The sequence below is a fragment of the Capsicum annuum genome, chromosome 12 (assembly GCF_002878395.1).
Source record: "Capsicum annuum cultivar UCD-10X-F1 chromosome 12, UCD10Xv1.1, whole genome shotgun sequence".
In the NCBI taxonomy this organism is placed as follows: domain Eukaryota; kingdom Viridiplantae; phylum Streptophyta; class Magnoliopsida; order Solanales; family Solanaceae; genus Capsicum; species Capsicum annuum.
Genome location: NC_061122.1, coordinates 175,359,780 through 175,375,072, shown reverse-complemented (window position 1 = coordinate 175,375,072; position 15,293 = coordinate 175,359,780).

The following is a 15,293-nucleotide window of genomic DNA, read 5'->3' as shown; positions in this document are numbered from 1 at the left end:
TGTATGATTTTGGGGTTTTCAAATAAATGTTGTGGTTTTGGTATTAAATGCTTGGTTATGGTTTTCTCATGTTTTAATTATGTAATTGCATACTTTAATGGTAGTTTGGACAATTGGTTGCATGAGAATGTTTTATTGGTAATTGGATTTGGTTTTGGAAATACTATGCCCCAACATGTTTGATAAAATGCCTATAATAATGCTTTTACTATGTTATTGGATTTTTAATGGAACTATAGCATGGTATGGTTTGGTAATGGAATCCTAAATGGTATAAATAGTTCAAATGGTTTGGAATGGTTAAATGATAAGGTTTGGTGGTCATGGTTATGGTTAATTAAACTTCCTTGTGGGATACAAGGGAATACCCCAAGTAAACATGTTAATGAACAATTTGTGGGGTACATGGGATTCCCCCAAGAAAACTTAATAATGGAACACTTGTGGGGTACACGAGATTCCCCCAAGTTAACTTGATAATATAATCTATGGGTATATTGGAATCCCTTTATATAAAACGGTTGGCTAAGGATATTGCTTGCAAGCTATAGTCGGTATGACGATACACTACTCATAGCCTTGGTTAATAATAATGACATAATGGTATGGTTGGATGATAATGGTTTTAATTAGGCAATAATGATGGGGTGTGATAGCTAACCGTGAAGGTGCGAGTCTAATGGACGGACACTAGAAACTCATGTTTGCCTATATGAGGATTGGTCATGGCGACTATATATAATACTATGAGGTACATGGGAATTCTCTAAGTACACTGTACTTATGTATCATGGAGAGCGAAGGGTACTCGAGAATCCCTACACTTATGGTATATACAGTTCGTGTGGCTACACGCATCAGGGCCTGTTCAGGGGGTTACACTAGACCCATGATGGTTCTAGGATGGTTAAACTACACATACTCAGGCTAATGGTTTTAAATGCATGCTAAACCTGGCTCCCATTACCGACATGGTTGTATATATATACGTATAGTTTTATGCATATGGTTGGTTTACTTGGTTTTACTGTATGGTATTATTTTATCCTTATTTTGAGTTCATGCAAGTGTTCACCCGCTAACAATCACCCATTGCAGGAACTGACCATTCTACTCCTTCTGCTTAGTGATTTGATTTGGGATCAATTGTTGAATTGAAGTGGTGAGATTCCATATTCTGGTAGGCTCTATTTCATTCCATGGATTTCTTTATATACTTTTGTTATGTTATGGATATTGGTTTTGGTTATGGTTGGGGGCATATCCCAATCGGATACTATTTTTCTTTTGGTTAGAGGCTTTGTGTGACTACTATGGGTTGGAATGGGCAATGTCGGTATTGGTGTCAACCTTAGTATTGGAATTGGTATTAGGGTTGATACCATTGGACTGGATTTATGATTGTTTCATCCTTTTATTTTATGTTATGGACTAGAACTTGGTTGTTATATTGGTTTGGTTATGGTTGTTTGTTGGTATTGGATGGTTGGACTTGCTTGGGTTGGTCCCGGTTATAGACCTATCCTAGAGTCTAGTATTTTATTAAATGCAATTGTTTTATACGTTCGAAATTCATATGACCCTGGGTATGCATATTTGGAGGTTGGGTTGGGTAACGGGGGTGGCCCCCGATCGTGGTTGGAATGCCTAATACGACTAGGCCCTGGTTCGGGTCATGTCATACTCTTAATTTGTATCTAATAGCCTTCTTTGACTTACCTCCTGGGACTTAGCTTATCTCACACTTGTATCCTTACGAGTTTGTTTACAAGTCATAAGGTGACTTAACGACTCGTAACTAGACCAGTTCTTCATCTTTTTCTAAGCTTTCTTTTCTCCTTTTTAGTCCAATACCACTTCAAACCTGTTTGTCTTTCAAAGCACATAAAACCATATCATATCTGACAAACCAACCTAAGTCAATGCATAATTTTACCATTCTATACATCGAATGTGCTATTTTCCATGACAAATCAACACCCTCAACTTAGAATGTTTGCATGTCCTCAGGCAAAATAGAAAACAAAAACAAACACGATGCTTTAACAGGAAGATCCTAAAATACCTTTGGCAGTCAATTCTCAACTTTAGTTCACCATACATTACCTTCTCTTATTTTTAGACTTTCAAAACCCAATTGTGTATACAAATATAGTACAACATCATGACACACAAGAATCAATTGATGACTGGCGTACCCTCTCAGTCAAAGAAGTCCCATTCACTTTTATGGATTTATCGAGATAATACACAGATGGTCAAGAGACATTCTCTTACAAAGAAGTTCCATAGTGTTCGCAAATGCCATATCCTTTTCCTTATTTTCTTTACCTTAGTTTTCTAAAAGTCGGGTTAGGATCACTATAGGACTTTATTTGGCTTGTAACATAGACTTGGGGCTAGTATGATATATTTTGGGATATTTTTAGTGACTTAGCCTCCTTGGCATTACAATTTCAGTGGGGTCCACTCATTTTCTAATTTTTCTTTCAATTCGCCCTTGTTTCTCCCCTTTTATTCTTTTTCTACCTGTTCAGATTGGGTGCGGTCTTTTATTCTATTTTTTTCCTAATTTTTCACAAATTTCTTTTTCTATTTTTCATAATTTTATAATTTTTCCTTTTTTTGCTACACCCAACCCTACTTATGTTTTCTATCCACACCCTTTCTTTATACCCATTTTTCTTTGTACACCCCTTTTATAGCCACCCTTAACTTAGGCGATTTGACTGAATTGAGGTGCGTAGTTTCCAAGGAGGACCAAGGCCAATACAATTTCATTACAATTAAAAATGGGAAGGGGATCGGTATAAACAAAAATTTAGGTCTATTAAGGCTCAAACTGGGATTAAGGGATTCTTATTAGCTTTTGGTTGGTTATTTAGGTTAATGTATACTGTTTAAAAATGGCCTATGATTCTTTTCTAACTCATGATCCTATGACCTAGGTAAGACTAACTGGGGAAGTTCTGGATTCCATACATAGAGGGAACTAGGTAACGCCTCACACACACATTGTACATAGTCACATCGCTAGTTATTTTCTATTTAGTTTCATGCAATTGTTTTCCATTTATTTTATCCCTAATTCTAATGCCATTACGAGATTCATAGTGGTCACATGTGCACACAAATCACATAATTGTCAAATATTTAGGAGGGGTACCATTTGTTGAAACAATTAACAAGAATTTCATCATGATTTACCAAAAATAATTAACTGTCTCAAATACCAAGTTTTCTCCCCATATAAGCATCACACACACATATAAAAAAATAAAACCAAAAACATACTAGTTTATCATTCAAACCATAGCCGATGGGAAGAGAAACATGACAACAACAACCCATAACAGCTGTGTGGTAACTCTCTCCCTCTAACTAAATACCTATACACTGTCTCTAGTGCATCTAGAAATGTAAAACAGGGGGTAAAGATATACCTGGGTGCTCTAGGCACCAAATCAAGCCTGATCAATATGTGGGACCTCAAAATAAGTCCCATCCTCGACATCAGTGGCCCTAGTGGTGATCGGGGCACTCAAATCAGTAGTAACACTAGTTGTGGTCGGTGCACTCAAAGGTAACTCTGATGGCGGAGCTGTACTACTTCTTAGATCAGTAGCATCAACAAGTGTTGAACCACCAGCTCCTGTCACCATCTTCAAAACCCTAGTCTCTCGGTCTTTCTCACCCTTTAAACTTTCCTTTGTTGCAATCTTAACCTCTTCTTCTTCGGTTATCTGTATCTTTCTCTTTTTGTCCTTTTTTTCTTCCTACCTCCTTCATCAGCTTTAACATTACTTGCAGAGGTCGAATCATCAACAACCCAGATATGCTCTGCTTCCACATCCTCTAGATGGGTATTTTCAATAACGGGCATTGAGAGGATAGATCTGTTATGTAGGTCATCAACTGGCTTCCATAGTGTAGCTAACTTGGCCTATACCCCTACCAGGTCTGGGGACTGGATACCCTTAAGCTACCGAGTAATGCACTGCTTAAATCCATCTAATCTGGTCTGCATAGTTCTCATCTTCTTACCAATCCTCCTCTCGACCTATGGTTTTACTTTACCCTCTATATGTCATACTTTTTTCTCCATAATACTCAACCTCGTCATTACCTCTTTCAAAAATGACTGCAAGACAAATACATAGCCGACTAAAACCAACTTGGCTATGGATGATCGTGGTTCAATAGTATGTGGTGAAGTATGGGTATGGGAGGTATCTACTATATTAGAAGCCAGTGGCTCAGATTGGCCAGTCATAGTAGGGGCATCATCTCTTTCAATGTCTTCTCTCTGCCCTTTAGCCTTATATACATCTCTAACTATCGTACTACTAACTTGGCCATCTTAGAGATTGGGTTGGTAACTTCTCTGATCAAACCCTAATCAATCCTAGTCCCTAACCCAAAAAATCAATTAATTTTTGGGAGCTTTGGCACTCCTGCCTCCAAATAGATTTGGGTCAACAAATAAGGGAAGGCTAACACTACATTAGTGCTAGTAGCTCTATCCCCGATCTTATGAGCTATCCACTTGACTACATCAATCTCGTATCCTATCATTATTCCAGCTATCAGCACTTTATTGTCTAGACACACAATGTTGTTTGATAGATTGGGGATCAACCTTTGTCTAACCAGGGTCCAACATGACTTAGCCAGAAAGTTCAGGCTGTTCTTCTTAATTGATGATGAATTCCTAATACCAACAATTACCTATGGGGCTTATTTCCAAGCTAAAGTAATAATTCCAGCCATCCACCTAAACTGAACAAGCTTATATTCCAAAACCTATCTGTTTTACATTGATTTTCTTTATCTCGTCTACTTGGAAGTCCAATTCTGTGGTGTTGGCTGAAAGTACAAATTTTGGTCCATATAATATTCAAGAGATTTTTTGAGCTGAGATGTTCACCCAAACACCTCGAATCACCAAGTTTGATATTTGGTCTGCACCTCTCCACTGGTTTCCACACAAATTTTGCCTTTTCAACTCTATTTGATATGCCACGTCGAACTCGTGTACCATTGCTTCACTGTACTAGCCCGGTGTTCTAGTCATCCACTCAAACTTTTATTGCTTGAATCGGTCATCAGATTTAGGCATCCTAAACATGCCTATAGTGGTCAGCTGTCTCTCTAGATAAATACTTCTTAGGTATTTTTTGTTTGAAGGCTTTATTGTATGACCTTTTTCATATAGTGCCTGCATTCTAGGTTGCCCCCACCGCTCAATAATGGGCACGAGGGCAGGCTCAATTGATAGTGGAGAGGGTTTCACTTGTGGTGGTTGCACTACTCTGACTGGACTACCACTCTCCTTACTTCTATCTTTTCCGTATGCATACCCATCATCATCCTAATTGTCTCCCCCATTTTAATCTTCCTTGGACCCTAGTTCTTCCTTATATTCATCCTCACCATTTTATTCTTCATTATCATTATCATCACTATCCTCATCAGAGGTGATGGTGAATGGGGTGGTAAGGTGCTGGGGTTCTTCATTCTTTTTGTAGACATAGGGGGTGTGTCTTCCTCTGCAAGTGATTTCTTACCCTGAGGTCGCCTTTTTATTGGATCCACCTACTCCTTTTCTAGATATTTTTCTAGGTCACAGCTTGACTCATCAGTGTCCTTGTTTCTTAGTTGAAGAGTGGACTTTGGGGCAGGTTTATTTTGGGTGTTCTTCTGCAGTTTCAGCTTCTGTGATGAATCACCTTATGGAACCATGAGTACCTATTGAATAAGAACCATTAGTTATTCCTAAGAAAATAAAAGAAAAACAAAAAAAATTGGTGTTAGTGTGGCATGTACTGGTTACCCTACGACTCTTAGGGTACGAGTTGTACCCATTGGTTACGAGTCATAGTGAAACTCGTATGGTGGAATGATGACTGTTCAATATTTATTGGTTAGGCAATGAGTTCTCCTAATAAGTTGTAATGTTAGACTACAACTTTTTACCAACACTCATTAACTAACCAAAAATACATTTCTGATACAATACTCTTTCGTGTAGTGTGACTACGTCTCATTGAGATAAGCCATAATGTTATCATAACCTATATTCTTCTAATCAATCATGTTACCAGTGGTTACGAGTCACGTAACGACTCGTTACGTGTTCTTACGAGTTGTTAAGAGTCCCATAGCCACTGCAATATGAAAGATTAGAGTAGCTGGTTCAACTCTTCAACCTAATACAACAATATACATCATGACAAGGTCAATCCCTTAAAATTTATCCCCCAACAACAATATTTATCAAGAAAATTATAACTTTACTCTCATTCATTTCTTTCATTGCAAATTTATGTTAGGAATAAGGCTCAAGATAAACTTATATACGTATTTGACTCAAGAAACCCAAAGAAACATAAACACATTTCCACACTACATTCATAGATTAAGAAGAAACTGGGCAAAACTTACTTGATTTTACTTCCTTTAGTCACTTGATCAATGCTTTAATTACCTGAGCCCTAGTTTTTGCGATTTTTGGTGCTTTGGGGAGTGTTTAATGTTTAATATGATTATGGGGAATGACGATTTTGGGAGTTTTGAGTTGTCTTTGGGAATGGAGGGAGTCACCAGTTTCAAATGATTGGAATACCAATTATTTGGTATTCAAATGTTTCAATTCAATTTGGAACAAATTAGGTTGATCTGGTAGGCCCGTGATAGTGGGTCTGGTTAGGAGTCTTGAGTACGACTCTTTACCATACACTATGGGTTGTATGATCCCTCAGTAATGCCTGTAGACTTACCTGGGTCTCCAGTCATTACAACTCAAATTGATGAGTCGTAGTCACTGACTAAGACTCGTTATGAGAGTCGTAATGACTCCAAAAACCAAACACCTGAGATTGGTATGAGTTCCAGCACCTTACGACTCTTGCTCATGAGTTGATAAGTATGGTTATGACTTATAACATGACTTATATAGCCTGGCACCAAAAATTTTCTTGTTTAAGCCTGCAATCTCTAGCCCTGCACATTGATCACATAAGTTACCCTATAATTAAATAAGTATAAAACATAAGTTACCTCCCACACAATGCTTGATTTAATGTCGTGATATGATGTGGCTAGGTTGGATACTTAGATTTCACCAATCAGTCCCCTAGGTTGTCTCTTATGCAACGCATATTTTAATGTCGTGGCACGACTTAGTTGCCTTGGTTACTCAGACTTTACCAAGGCTCAGATCATCAATCACAATTGCTTCTTCAGTGTTACCCATATAGTTCCTAACCCTTTTCCCATTCACTTTGAACTGGGCTTCACCATCATGCTTTAATTCTATAGCACCATATGGGAACACCCTTATCAAAATGAATGACACATATCACCTTGACTTCAACTTACCTGGAAACAAGTGAAGTCTCAAATTATACAATAACACCTAATCACCTGGCTCAAATACTCTTTTCTCAATTTTTCGATCATAATGTAGATTTATCTTTTTCTTTGTATAGTGTAGCACGTTCAGAATCCCAGAGTCAAAATTCATCCAATTCATTTACTTTGCTCATCCACATCTTTGCTGCATCATGCCACTCAAAATTTAGCTTCTTCAATGCCCATACCTTGTGCTCAGTTTGACAGGCAAGTGACATGCCTTACCATACATAAACTGATATAGGGAGGCACCTATTAGGGTTTTATAAGATATCTAGTAGGACCACAACACATTGTCCAACTTTCTAGACCAATCAATCTTGTTAGCATTCACAATTTTTGCTAAAATGGACTTAATCTCTCTATTGGAGACTTCAACCTGCCCACTTATCTGAGGGTGATAAGGTGCGAACCACCTTATGCTTTACTCTATATTTCTCAAGCAAACTCTTAAATAGATGATTGTAGAAATATGATCCACCATCACTAATTATTGCATGTGGAGTGCCAAGTCAAGAAAAGATATTCTTTTTAAGGAATGCAGTGAAACTTCTACCTTTATTGTCCGGGAGCGCTACCGCTTCCACCCACTTGAACACATAGTCAACTGCAACCAAGATATACCTCATGCCATAGGATCAGTCAAACGACCTCATAAAGTTCACACCCCACACATCAAACAACTCTAGCTCTAAAATATGGGTCTTAAGGAGTTCAAGGCACCTCAAAATATTGCCCTGACCCTGGCATTGGTTATAGATTACAGAGAAATCAAAAGCATTTTGTAGATTGTCGGCCAGTAATACCCATATTGTAAGATCTTGTGGTATGTCTGGGTTCCACCATGGTGACCCCTAACTAATGAAGCATAACAAGCTTTAAGAATGCTCATTATCTCTACTTTAGGGATGCAACTACAAATCGTACCATCCACACAAATGCTGAGTAGATAAGGCTCACCCAGAATAATTTCCTTGCCTCATGCATAAATATCTTCCATTAATGAAAGGACAAGTCTTCTGGAACAAGATCACTTGCCAAGAAATTGACAAAATCAAAAAATTAGGGAATTAGATCTTGAGATGCTGCCAAAATCTGCTTGTCTATAAAAGTATCATCGATATCAATTCCATCTCCTATTTGCTGCATTTATTCTTTCTCAAGTATGGACAAGTGATTTGCAACCTATTTTTTGTGACTTTCTGGCCCTTTACCACAAAATCAAACTATCACAACAAGAGAACCTAACAAATCAATCTTGGCTTTGCATCTTTCTTCGCCATTAGGTATCTCAATGCTACATGGTCCGTACGAGCAATGACCTTAGTCCTAATCAGATAGGACCAGAACTTTTCAAAGGAAAAAACCACTACTTAAAGATCTTGCTCAATAACAGTGTAATTATTTTGAGCAAGGTTTAATGCCTTACTAGCATAGTACATAGGGTGACATACCATTTCTCACCTTTAGCCTAGGACAACACCTAAGGCCACACCGCTTGCATTGCATATGATCTCAAATGGCAGAGACTATTTGGGGGACACTATAATAGGGGTTGACACCAACCGCTCCTTAAAGCAATCAAATACCTTCAGACATGAGTCATCACAATAAAACTTCATATCTTTCTCAAGGAGCTTGCAAAGAGGATTTGCAATCTTTGAGAAATCCTTGATGAATCGCCTGCAAAAGACAACATGGCCTACAAAGCGTTGAATTTCCTTCACTGAGACTAGTGGTGGCAACTTCTCAATTACCTTAATTTTCTCATTATCCGTCTCTACTCCCTATTTCAAGATCTTGTGCCCAAGCACAATTACTTCTTTCACCATGAAATGACACTTCTCCCAACTGAGTACTAAGTTACATTCTTTACATCGATGTACAGAATTTTCCAAGTAAACCAAGAAGTCATCAAGAGAATCACCAACCACAAAAAACCATCCATGAACACCTTAATGGTATTTTCTACCATTTCAGAGAAGATGGACATCATGCATCTCTGAAATATGGCTGGAGTGTTGTACAACCCAAATGACATTCTCTTGAAAGCAATGGTGCCTTATGGGCAGGTAAAGGTTGTCTTCTACTAAACTTTAAGAGCAATCGTTATCTGATTTTAACCCGAATAGCCATAAAAAAACAAGAACAACCTCTTCCCACAAGTCTATCTAACATTTGGTCCATGAAGTGCATTGGGAAATGGTCTTTTTGGGTCCATGTGTTTAGCTTCCTATAATCCATGCACACTATCCAACCTATTACTGGTCTTATTGGCACGAGCTCATTTTTTTTATTTGAAAAGATAATAATTTCCTCTTTCTTTGGGACGCACTGAACAAGACTGACCTACTTGCTATCAGCAATAAGGTAAACAGTACCAACATCTAACCACTTAATGATATATTTATTTACCACCTCTTGCATAGGAGGATTTAGTCACCGTTGAAGCTCTGTACTAGGAATGCAGTCTAGTTTGAGTTGGATCTTATAAGTACAAATGCCTGGCGGAATACCCATAATATCATTAATGGTCCACCCTATAGCTTCCTTGAACCTCTACAACACTGATAATAATTCCCCTACCTCTCTCTCAACTAAGTCAGCTATAATAATTATTTACAAGGTATTATTAGTACCCAGAAATACATAGCATAAGTGAGATGGGAGGGCTTTCAAATTTAAAGCCAGTGGCTATTTAATTGATGGACAAGTGGGAGGAGTGGTTTTGTTTTCAAATCTAGATTAATATTTTTTAGAGGATAAGAGTAAGAACCTCTCTCATATAGAGCACCTACCATCTTGTCATATTCTTTAATTCCATCACTGTTAAAATTCATAACCACCGCTACTGATGCTTTAACACCAAGCCTCTCCTTAATTAGAAGAGTCACTAGATCAACCTCATCATCAATAGTGTCTATCACTGACACAACTCTCATATCATCTGGCTACTTTATCGAATAGCATACATTGAAGATTAACTGTTCATTATTGATTTTGAACCTCATCTGTCCCAACTCCATATCAATCAATGCCCTACCCGTATCTAGGATGAGTCTGCCTAAGATGATAGGGACTTAGAAGTCCACCTCACAATCAAGTATCACAAAATTATTCGTGAAGATGAAGGACACCACCTTTACCAACACATCACAAAGAATACTGGCCGGCTTTTTCATGATTCAGTTAGCCATTAACAACCTCATCGATGTTGGTTTAGGTTCCCTCAATCCCAACTGCTAAAACACAACCAGGGGCATAAGACTAATACTGGCTCCTAGATCACATAACGCCCGAGTAAAGTTGAATGACCTAATAGTACATGGAATAGTAAAGGCTCTTGGGTCCTCCTTCTACTCTACCAAAGATCTAGATACAAAAACACTGTAGTGATGAACATTTTTTGTTGGCTCATAACTCACCATCCATTTTTTAGTGACCAGATCTTTCAGTAACTTTGCATATCTAGACATTTGCTTCAATGCCTCTACAAGTTGAATGTTTATAGACAACTCCTTTAGAATTGATAGAAACTTCTAATATTTGCCATCTTCCTACTCTTTTTAGCCTCTGAGGAAAAAGAGGGTGAGGTCTCAGAATAGTCTTCAAAATAGGCTCATAGACCTTACCCTTACCTTTATCCTTCATATTACTATTCTATGCCTCTAATGATTTTTAAGCTTAAACTTTGGGTGCTTCTACAACATTAGCATGATTATCATAATTCTTTGACTCACTCACAGTGGGCATAAGCTGATCCATGGTGGTCTTATCACTTTGAGTAGTAATGGAATAACAATGATAATCATTCTTTAGGTTTTCCACTAATTACTAGGAAGAGTGCCAGGCTGCCTTTGATTTAATATGATTGACATTTGGCCAAAATGCTGCTCCAGTTGTTTAATTGCGGTGGCATGTGACTCAATATTTTGATTTAGCCCTGATATGTCTGCCTTAATCTCCTTAACGTAGCTCTCCTGAATTTCTTGTACTTTTACTAGCTTTCACAATATTGATTCCATTCTAGACTCTGTATCTCGGCTACCAGGTGGAACATATCTATCACTCTTTTCTTTATAGTCATCTTTACGCCTCCAATCACCATCTCATTCCCTGCTCCTATCTTGATAGCTATTACCATAATAGTTTCAACCTTGGTATTCTTTCTTTTTTTTCTAGGAAACCCACCACTTCACGATCTAAATACTTTGCCTTCTTATCTATATCAGACTCATAAGCTTTAGAATTAGATCCCTGCGGCCCAACTATGTTCACCTTTTTAGCCGTCATTACTGCAAATTATTTTTAAAGCAACCCTATATTAGTTCTGAGCTGTGTAACTTCTTGTGCTACAGTAGCATGGCCAGCTCTGTAGTCACTAGCATCTCCAATAGGATACATACCAACTCCTCTATCAGCCTCTCAAGTGTGACATCCTCGGTTAGTGATAGAGATTTCATCTAGTATTTCCTGCACCATATCCCACTGAAGACGCATAAGTGGACCTCCAACTATAGTGTTTGCCATTACCCTAGAGCTAACATTCAGGGATCTGTAGAATATTTCCAATAGGTTGGATTTAAGAATCCAGTGATGAAGTACCATTCTTAAATTCTTTTTGAACGAAAACCATACTTCATACATAAACTCTATAGGCATCTATCGGAAGTTGCAAATCTTATATTTTAGCAGTAGCATACTGGCAGACAGATAATATAAAAATTATCTACGTGGATTGTTCCAAGTCATTATTGAGACTCTATAAAGTTCCCCCCCAGCCACAATGATACTTCTTATGTCATCAAAACAGTAACAACCGTAACCTCAAATCTTCCCGATCCACCCCTGGTATGGTATACAAAGTATAAATCCCAGTAAAATTAATAAGATACAAGTTCGCATAGTCTATTTCCAACCTCAAAAATGCACCTTTTAAATTTTGTAGCTGGATATTATACTAGTAATATCGAACTTCACATTAAGGGGTAGAGTAGGAGGAACAATGACTCTTATCTCAGCAGGCTTAACATAACTTATGTCCTTGTCTTTATAATATGGTAGTAGATACTAATAGGCTGGGATGACTTGAGATATTCCACTACACACTCTATCACATTCACCATCAAGTGGAGCACAATGATCAGCTACTGGTCTAGGCCTGGCTAGCTTCGCCTGCTGAACCAACTTGGCGTTCTCAATCGCACTTCTATACTGTTCAGCTACCTCTGCTAACATTAACTTTGTCTATCTATTAGAAATATTTTATGGACCACCTGGAGTAAGCGGAGGTATAGCAAGAGGATCATCCCAAACTCATACTGGAATGCCATCACGAACATGCTCCGTCATCTATCTTGGTGTTTGTAGAATTCTTTTGGGATCTGGATTAATAGGGAGTACGGGATTGCCTTGACTCTTAGTTCTAGGCATGTACCTCTGTATACCCAACTATATAAAAAAATAAAAACTCATGAACTCTACCAACTTAAAAAAAAATACACATCGTATTCCCCGACGACAGCACTACAATTTGATGTAGCCAAAAATTAACCTCTAAAGAAGTATGCTGCGGTTAATGTCAAATATAGTAACCCAACTCAAGTTGGGGTCAAACCCACAGTATACGTAGAATAGTCTCTAAAAATTGACAAAATCCACGAACAGTATGGAAAAGTAAATGGGAGGATTTGAAAGTCAATAGTAACAAGTTGTGAAACTTAAATGCTTGGGTTTGTAAACAATAGAAGATGAATACTAGGACTCTGTTCCCCCTGGATTCTTAACTCCATAAGTTTCTCATGTATGATCCACCTAACCCTCTATTTTGTGTACATGGTTGACAAGCTATGTATTACCAAGAATGTGTTGATAAATCTCACCTTTCACCTTGTGAGTCTCAGGGTGTTGCCTTATTATCCCTTGTCTATAACCTCAGTACAACTCTTACATTTTGATTATTGAGTTGATTAGGAAAGGGTTGATAGCCTTGAATCACTGTCATAACCTTCTTTTCCCAATCTTAAACTCCCTTGTGAGGACGTTCTCGAATACATGCAATTCTCAAGATTCTACTACTGGTTGGGGTACGATTAATCTGAAGAAGATTTCAATACATGCAACAAATTTAGAATAGAAAAATCACCCACCTCCCTTACAAAACTAATCCACCAAGGTTCCCACAATCCTAGTCAAGAAAATTAACCGCTCATGGTTATGCAATATTTTATGACAATCAATGAATAAAATATGCAATAATTGCACAATTATGAAAGAGTAAAATCCAAAATCTTCAATTGAATACGAAACCAAAAACTCGAGAACAATAGTATCAATGATCAAATAATGTGAAAGTATCAAGAAAATTATCAAAAGTGCGTAAAACAGTAAAGAAATAACCTAAGGGTATTTATAGTGTCTCAAATAACAAAATAAACCTATCCAAATAAAATTAGGAACACTCTATTAGAAGTGGTTACACCTTTGGAAATGAGTCATTATATCTGGCGGTGACTCGTTGCCTGCTGTTGTTTTTATCTTCAAGCCTTAGTGGTTGCAACTCATAGTGTCACCATATGAGTTTTATGCTGCTGATTAGAGTTACTTCAGTCAACTTTCATCATCAAAGCTTTAGATTTTGTTGTTCGTACGACTCTTTACCATGAGTCGTAGTCATACCTTATGACTCGTGGTCTTCACTCATCATCACAGAAGCATCAACCTTTAGTATTTTGCATATTTATGGCTTTACACTATTAGTTATACTCTGACTTTGCGACTCATAGCCTTCTATGACTTAACTCCAAGGTCTTAGCTTAGCTCACTAGTATCCTTACGAGTCGTACAGTGACTTAACGACTCATAACATGACCAATACTTCCTCTTTTTCTAAGCTTTATTTTTCTCCTCTTCAATCAATACCACTTCAAACCTGTTTGTCCTGCAAAGAATATAAAACCATATCATATTTGACAAAACAACCTAAGTCAATGCATAATATCACCATTTTAAGCATCGAATATGTGATGTTTCCACAACACATTAGGTAACATACGCTAGAGCCCTTCCAGCAGTGGGAGCTAAATCCATATAGCCTGTGGGTGCCCTTAGGATGGTTAGAGCTATATATTCCAGGTTAATGGTTTTAAATCTCATGCTATACCTTTTTACCTATCCTAACATCTTATATATATATATATGTATGTATGTGAACATGTACATTGAGTTTGGACTTGATTTTGAGATGGCATTATTTTATCCTGATCCTGAGTTACATACTAGCATTCACCCCGCTAATCGTCCTAGGATGCTACATTATTTCATAATGTAAGGTTGGAAGATATATTTTTTTACCTCTGTCCAGCATTAGGTCGATTCTCATTCTTTGATTAATTCACGGTGAAGTAATGAGCTTCCATCTTTTATAAAACTTGGTCATTCTATCAGTTTTTTCTATATAAGAAGGTTTGGAGAAACAGTATTAGGATAGAAGGCTAAGGTGTGTGGTCAAGTCATAGGCTGTAGTTAGGAGAGTTTGGTGTAGCTTGGTTGGTAATGCTGGGGTTGAGGGAGGGGGTGTCCTTTGTTGGTTAGTGTACTTTATTTGTATGGTTGCTGTATCTCTGTTATTTTAGCATGTTGTATGCTTGCGACGTTTGTCTACGGTCCTTTGTCTTGAGCTGGGGGTCTATCGAAAACAACCTCTCTACTTCTTTGGATGTAGTGGTATGGACTGCGTATATTTTACCCTCCCAAACCCCGCTATGGGGGAATATACCGGGTTTGTTGTTGTTGCATGTCCCGACCTGGTTTGATATTCGGATAGGTTTAGAGGTTTTTATGGACTTGTGTGGGTTGGATGGTGTTGTTGAGTCTGAAAG